Source organism: Octopus bimaculoides, chromosome 19 (assembly GCF_046866305.1).
Source record: "Octopus bimaculoides isolate indiv1 chromosome 19, ASM4686630v1, whole genome shotgun sequence".
NCBI lineage: Eukaryota > Metazoa > Mollusca > Cephalopoda > Octopoda > Octopodidae > Octopus > Octopus bimaculoides.
The window spans coordinates 10,260,600-10,268,099 of NC_142946.1; the positions used below are offsets into that span (position 1 = coordinate 10,260,600).

The 7,500-nt window shown below is 39.0% G+C and overlaps 1 protein-coding gene across 9 annotated transcripts in view; it reads left to right on the top strand.

The window, feature by feature from the left end:
• The window catches only part of LOC149131760 (uncharacterized), a 1,392,655-nt gene that overhangs the window by 1,286,217 nt on the left and 98,938 nt on the right, over positions 1–7,500 (top strand). The window contains exon 7 of one of the 9 annotated variants that reach the window (XR_016245172.1): positions 1,903–2,023. The exons of 7 other annotated variants lie outside the window; for them this stretch is intronic. The gene's annotated coding sequence lies outside the window, so the exon portion shown is untranslated. Of the gene's footprint in view, positions 1–1,902; positions 2,024–7,500 lie in introns of those variants that run through there. One more of the 9 variants, XM_089366574.1, reaches the window with a different exon arrangement.

Consider the following 7,500-nt stretch of genomic DNA (forward strand, 5'->3'; position numbering starts at 1 on the left):
GATCACTTCGACCGGGTTGAGAAGCAAGTCTCTAATTTGATAGGTCCATCTTTTGCTTCAACTCTGCACCTCTTGTCACTTCGACATGACGTCACCAGCCTTAGTCTTTTCTATCGTTATTACTACAGCAAAATCTCTGGTGAACTTTCCTTGTTCCAGATTACATTGTATCATCTCGCCTGACTTGAAACTCAGAACTTGTCCCAAATGCTGATATACTTCCACGAATAAGGAAGTCTTTCTACAGTTTTAGCTTCTTTTTTTTTTATCGACCTACCTTTTTTTGGAATTCACATCTATCGCATTGTTTTCCTTCTACTTATGATCCGATCTCTTTCAAGTTTAGTGTAAATTCATTCCTTTCTTCTTAACTGCTCCTTCTTCATAGTTCCTTACTCTAAGTGGTTTCTCAATTTGCTTGAGATTTTCTTATAAAACCAAAATCTAAAGGAAAAAGTCATCTTCAAAATGCAGTCTTTACTTTGTTGAGAACGTACGAAAGGAATGGTCATGCAATAATGTTTATTGTGTTTTAATATGTGCATTGAAGAAGGCAAGGTCGACTTGATTCCATTCGAGGAGGCGTGTTAAACTTCCATTGAATAAGTGCGGGTTCGGAGTTGAGTATCTAAGTTGCACTTAGATAAAGCTTTGATGTGGCAAGTTATGGTGAGAGATTTTGGAATTGACGGAAAAGAAGCAAGTGAAATATAGAAGGAAGAATGTGGGGCACTAAATGGAGTCGTGAGAAACATTAGAGTTGCTAATGCTTTGGTTAGAAAGAGCGTGCCATTTGTACACACCGTGATAGTGAGAGATGGCTGAAACCCAATGGCGGGCAATTTCTGACAGCGGATTCTCATCTGAGACACGCACAAAAGCTTTACTGATATCTAGGGCAACAACACTACTTTCACCTAATTTCTTGAGGGCGAGATAATCTAATCGCTCTTATATCTAACGAGCATCACTTCGCACACTTTTGTAATCTCAAAAAATGTAGGACATATTATAAGCTCGCTACAAAACAAAAAAGATCGCTCGTTATGGTACGTTTATCCGATTCAGTCGATTTTGTATCTTCCTTCGTGCGACCAAATGTATTTTGACAAGACACTAGATTCAACGTTCTTTCGCGCAGTTGAAGCGGAGCGGGATATAAAAAAAGAAGCTCTCTTATTGCGGCTGTGATCTGCTAAACTATGAAACATTGCTATTTATATTCTTCCTCTGCGTTGAATAGAAATATCCTTTCCAATAGATTTCCTACCGATGACCACTGTCGGAGAATCGAATTATTCGTAATTACATATTAATTATTCGATGAACCTAATTAAGTTATATTGCGATTAAAATGAATTGAACTGTACAGTATAGTGTAACTGCGAGTAGCTTCATCGTTCATATACGTGTGTACAACCAGGAATGCGTGTGTGTGTTTGTGTGTATGTGTGAGAGAGAGAGAGAGAGAAAGAAAGACAGAATGTGTGTTAGTGAGTATGTATGTAAGTGTATATGTATATATATATATCTGAGTGTGTTAGGTATAATATGTGTGTACGCATGTATTAGTTCTGTCAAGTTGCGCTAAAAATAAATCTTTAAAATCTGGTGCTTTAAATGGCGTGGTATGTGAAGCCAATTGCCCTCAGGTCAGCTGCTTCTTATATAAATAACCACCCACTAACACATACTCGCGTAATTTATACAGTCACAAATTCACATATTCCTGAATATATACGCATATACAATGCACATATACACAAATATAAATTTAACCTTGAACACAAACGCACGTACACACACATACACACACACACACACACACACATACACACATATATATACTTGCAAGCGTTTATGTATACATCATATATTCCTTTTCTTTTTATCTTGTTTCAGTCATTTCACGGCGGCCATACTGGAGCACTGCCTTTAGTTGAACAAATCGACCACATGACATATTCTTTGTAAGCCTAGTACTTATTCTATCAGTCACTTTTTCCGAACCGCTTGGTGACAGGTGCGTATACACACCATAAATACACTATATATAGACGATGTGTTTCTTTCAGTTTCTTCTACCAAATCCACTCACAAGGCTTTGGTCAGAAAGCACTTGACCAAGGTGCAACGCATTGGGACTGAACCCTGGACCATGTGGTTGGTAAGCACCACACAGCCACTCCTGCACCTATATATATATTTGCATATATATATATATATATATATATATATATATGTATAAATCCATCCCTAATTGCATAATATTTTTATTTGTGCTATATATATGTATATATATGTATGCATATTTTTCATTCATTTTCATTTTATTTTCATTTTCATTTTATCTAGTTTCAGCTCATGAGCTGTGGCCATGCTGGGGCACCGCCATTTGGTGTTGCTACGCAATTTTACTTCACGAATTTTACTTCAGGAATTGACATTTGGTGCATGAGAGAGTTTGATGCAGCTGCTCTCATCTGCGCCTCCTGCCGTGAAGTTGGTTCATCTGGGACACCTAACAGGAAGAGGTCCAGCCTCGTCTTGAAGACACCTACATCCACTGCATGCAGGTCTCTCAGGTCCTTCGGGAGGATATTGAAGAGCTGTGGACCTTTGAAGCCCAGGCTATTGCAGTATCTTGTCCTACATCTTGATGGCAAATTTGGAGTCCTTGGCACTATGCAATGGCGTCCAGTTCTTTTATTTGTGCAACTTTCGATGCCAAAGTTTGGGACAATTCCTTCGAGGATCTTCCAGATGTATATTATGGCATATCTTTCTTGTCTACGCTCTAAGGAATAGAGTCTTAATTTCTTGAGTCTTTCCCAATAGCTTATATGCTGCATAGAGGCTATCTTCTTCGTGTAGCTTCGTTGGATTGCCTCAAGTTCTGAGATTAATTTGACACTGGTTGGTGACCATAGCTGAGAGCAATAGTTAAAGTGGCTTAGAACAAGTGTCTTCCAGAGCACCATCATGGTTTCCTGATCTCTTGTTCTAAAAGTCCTTAGAATCCATCCGGTCAGTCGCCTGCATTTCATTGACAAAGATACAACTTCACGGGTAAATGGGGTGTCGTGATTGCCTTCAACTTTATTTCACTTTCCGCGCTCCCTCAGCAGACGGGCGTGATATTACTATGGTCGCAATGAAAAAAACCGATTGAAATAACCGAGTTTCGTAAAGGTATTTGCACATGGCGATTATTGAGCGTATGCAATATGAGCGCCATTCTCTTACCATTTGATGTCATTAAACTAGCGACAAACAAAAAGTGCTTGATTAACCAGATGACACCAACAAACTAAGCTTCACAATGTATTTATTAGCACATGCTCACGTGCAAACGCTCATATATTTATGTACGTGCATACAGGAAACTCACGTAAAAGCTCACATGTGGAAACCAAAAGCGAATATGAGTTTCCGTAATGGTAACTACCGCAACATTGTTCGTTCTAACAGAACGTCCTCGTTTTTAAGTGATTATACACATATACCTACATATGTGTGTGTGTGTGTGTGTGTATATATATATATATATATATATATATATATATGTGTGTGTGTGTGTGTGTATGTATGTATATATATATATATATATATATATATATATATATATATATATATATATATATACATATATATATAGCGAGAGAGGGGGAGATGGAGAGGGAGTGGGGGTGAAAGAGAGCCAGAGATAGTGACACAGGTGATGAGAGAGAAATGTATATTAAGAGAGAGTGAAATAGAGAATTTGCTCGGTTGACAGATGCATAGACAGATAGGTGGATAGGTAGGTAGGTAGGTAGGTAGGTAGGCAGGCAGGAAGGCAAGCAGGTAGGCACAGAGATAGACATACAGACAGACAGACATACAGATAGATAGATAGATAGATAGATAGATAGATAGATAGATAGATAGATAGATAGATAGATAGGCTGCTCATATCTTGTTAAGAAGCTGGATAATGATTCTTCCCACGGTCATTATTCTCTTTCAGATCCTAATGTTTTTCCTTTTCTTTCTTTTCTTATTCCATTTCGTTTTATTTATTTTATATTTTTGTTTTTGTTTTTAGCCTAAAGCGCTGAAGTTCACCTAAACATGCGACAATCCCTCTTCACCCACCCCCACAAGCCTTTACACTGATGTTAGAGTCCCCTTTTACTCAAGGGGTTTGCTCCCCTTCATCTCACACCTTCACCCGACTCCCGCCCATAAAGCGTCCAGCACGCACTAACACGTTCACACTTAAATATTGAAACACTTCTCACGTGTACGTACACATACCTACGTATAAACACACCTGCGACAGCACACATGTTTATGTATAATACACAGCTTCATACATACTCTACATAGAGAAACACATACGTACGCACGGACATACGTCTGTGTGTGTTTCAGTGCATGTATGTGTATATATGCAATATACATATGTACACACACACACACACACACTCTCTCTCTCTCTCTCTCTCTCTCACACACACACACACACACACACACACACACACACACACACACACACACACACACACACACACACACACACACACATATATATATATATATATATATATATATCTGGTGGTGCTATTAAGTTAGACATGGCCTGGACCAACCTGTGGTCGAAACATATCTATATATATATAGCCACATATATATACATATACCTATCTTTGTCTCTGCGAATATATATATTTATTTTTTATTTCGATGTGTGTATGTGTGTGTGTATATATATGATATCTGATAAATACGTACGTATGTATGTATGTATGTATATATGTATGTATGTATGTATCTATCTATCTATCTATCTATCTATCTATATATATATATATGATTGACCGTTGACTGAACACTATTCAATTTTTTTCTCCGTGTTTTTCTCCTTGTCTCCGTATTCTTTCTGTTGAAGAGCGTAGCTCGAAACGTCAAAGACTTTCCGTATTCCCGAGCGTCATACTAATATATACTTTTGTTATTTACACCACCTGTCCTCGTCTGTTGTTATTATTTATATATTCTCCCATATATATATATATATATATATATATATATATATATATATATATATATACATATATATATATACACACACACAAACACCCCCCCCCCACACACACACACGCACACACACCTACACTCAAGAACACGTGTGCAGTCACACAAATTCGTACATATACCTATTGTTACTTGCTTCTGCCCTTCCTCTTCTAGCTGGTGTCACAATATTTCCCCCACCAGCGACACCTCAACCATGTCTTCCTGGACGACTTCCTCCACTCCCACAACGCTATCATCTCCATCACCACCAGCTTTTCCGTCTCTTTCATTATCTTTATATCCTATGACCACTATCTGCTCTTCCATCATTTACCTGTGGTGAACAACAACAACAACAACAGCAACAACAACAACACTGTGTTACTGCTTTTTGGAGACGTTGTTTAACCCTAGGTAGGGACAGAACCGGCAGACAGTTGACTGTCGACAAATATCGTGCATTTGACATTACTCAATGTATTCAAGCCCGGCGAGCTGGCAGAGACGTTAGCACGCCGGACGAAATGCTTAGCGGTATTTCGTCTGCCATTACGATCTGAGATCAAATTCCGCCGAGGTCGACTTTGCCTTTCGTCCTTTCGGGGTCGATTAATTAAGTACCAGTTACGCACTGGGGTCGATGTAATCGACTTAATCCCTTTGTCTGTCCTTGTTTGTCCCCTCTGTGTTTACACCCTTGTGGGCAATAAAGAAATAAGAAACGTTAGCACGCCGGGCGAAATGCTTTGCAGTATTTCATCTTTCTTTACGTTCTGAGTACAAATTTTGCCGGGGCTACTGAGGAAGACACTTGCCCAAGTTGCCATGCTATGAGACTGAACACGGAACCGTGTGGTTAGGAAACAGTCAATTTATCACACAGCCACATTTGCGTCTACGATGTTATAATAAGTAGGTTCTCTTCAAAAACTATATCTCTTAGTGGTATTGAGAGTCTTCAATGACCACATAAACTCCAGGAACGAGATATTCATTGTACGTCCACATTTTTAGGAATACATCTTTGTAGAATTTAGAAACAGTCCGCCAACCTCATATTAAACTATTAAGAACTTGCTTAAGTGTTTTTTGACATTGTTTATTGTAAGGTTGCAGATTTCCATTGTGCTTTTCTTTTTCTCTTCTTCCTTATCAACGTCCGGTGTTGAAACGTAATCAGCTTAAAAAAAACAAAAAAAAAACATGGCGAAATTAATTAATGTTTCGCCCCGGAAACCCTGGGTAGCTGTATTCAGCAAGGATTGTGCTTTTTATTATCACATCATCTATTTTTACTTCCTTAACTGATAGAGGGTATTCCACTTGAAGTCTTAGCGCATAATATATACATGGACAAGTTGACGTAATAATGATAATGCCGAAACTACATCACCACCACCACCACCACCACCACCACCATCATCATCATCGTCATCATCACCATCATCGTCATCGTCATCATCATCATCATCATCATATTCAATATCAACATCATCATCGTCATTATTATTATTGGCATCCTATCATGATTACCATCATCATCATCATCATCATCGCCGCTGTTGTCGTCGTCATTACCACCACCACCACCACCACCACCACCACCAACAACAACAACAACAACAACAACAACAACAACAACAGCAATAACAGCAACAGCAATACCACCACTCCCTGCACCACTGCCACCACCGCACCGTCTTCATTATCCTCCCTCCCCTTCCTCCTCCTCCTCTTTGTCATCATCATCATCATCATCATCGTCGTCATCATCATCATCGTCATCATCATCATCATCATCGTCATCATCATCATCGTCATCATCATCATCATCCTCATCATCATCGTCATCATCCCGGGATTGTTTCAGCCAGTTGTTGGTGGGTGGTCGCTCCAAACGCCCTGGAAGTCAGCAACCATTATTCATCTCTGTTCCGCGTTACTTGACTGACTGAGAAAACGAATCGAAGCGCTGAGAAACGAGTGCAGGTCTTCTTTGGATCTTTAGATCACCGTCGTTCAGTTATGCTCCGGACGATACAGGCTGTTTTCCTCTGTTGAATTTTCATCCATATCTGGCAGACTTTTATCGTTGTGGGATAGTAACGTGAGGTTCTTGTTCGTCCGCACGTACGATGTATATGATGTGTAGATACGGAGAGTACCTTAACGTCTAGCGACAGCATCCTAACTTCGAGTGGAATTCTCTCCATTTAACAGGTATCACATTTCTGGCTCCGAGACATTTTTCGCTGTCACACTCCGATGACTTTTCCAGCTGATGTGTCAATAGTAGAGAGGAAAGGGAACACCTGAATACGTGAATGGCTTTACCAGCATTTCCTGGTCAACTAAAATCATTATTATTATCATTATCATTATTGTTATTATTATTATTATTATTATTATTATTATTATTATTATTATTATTGAAGTCGC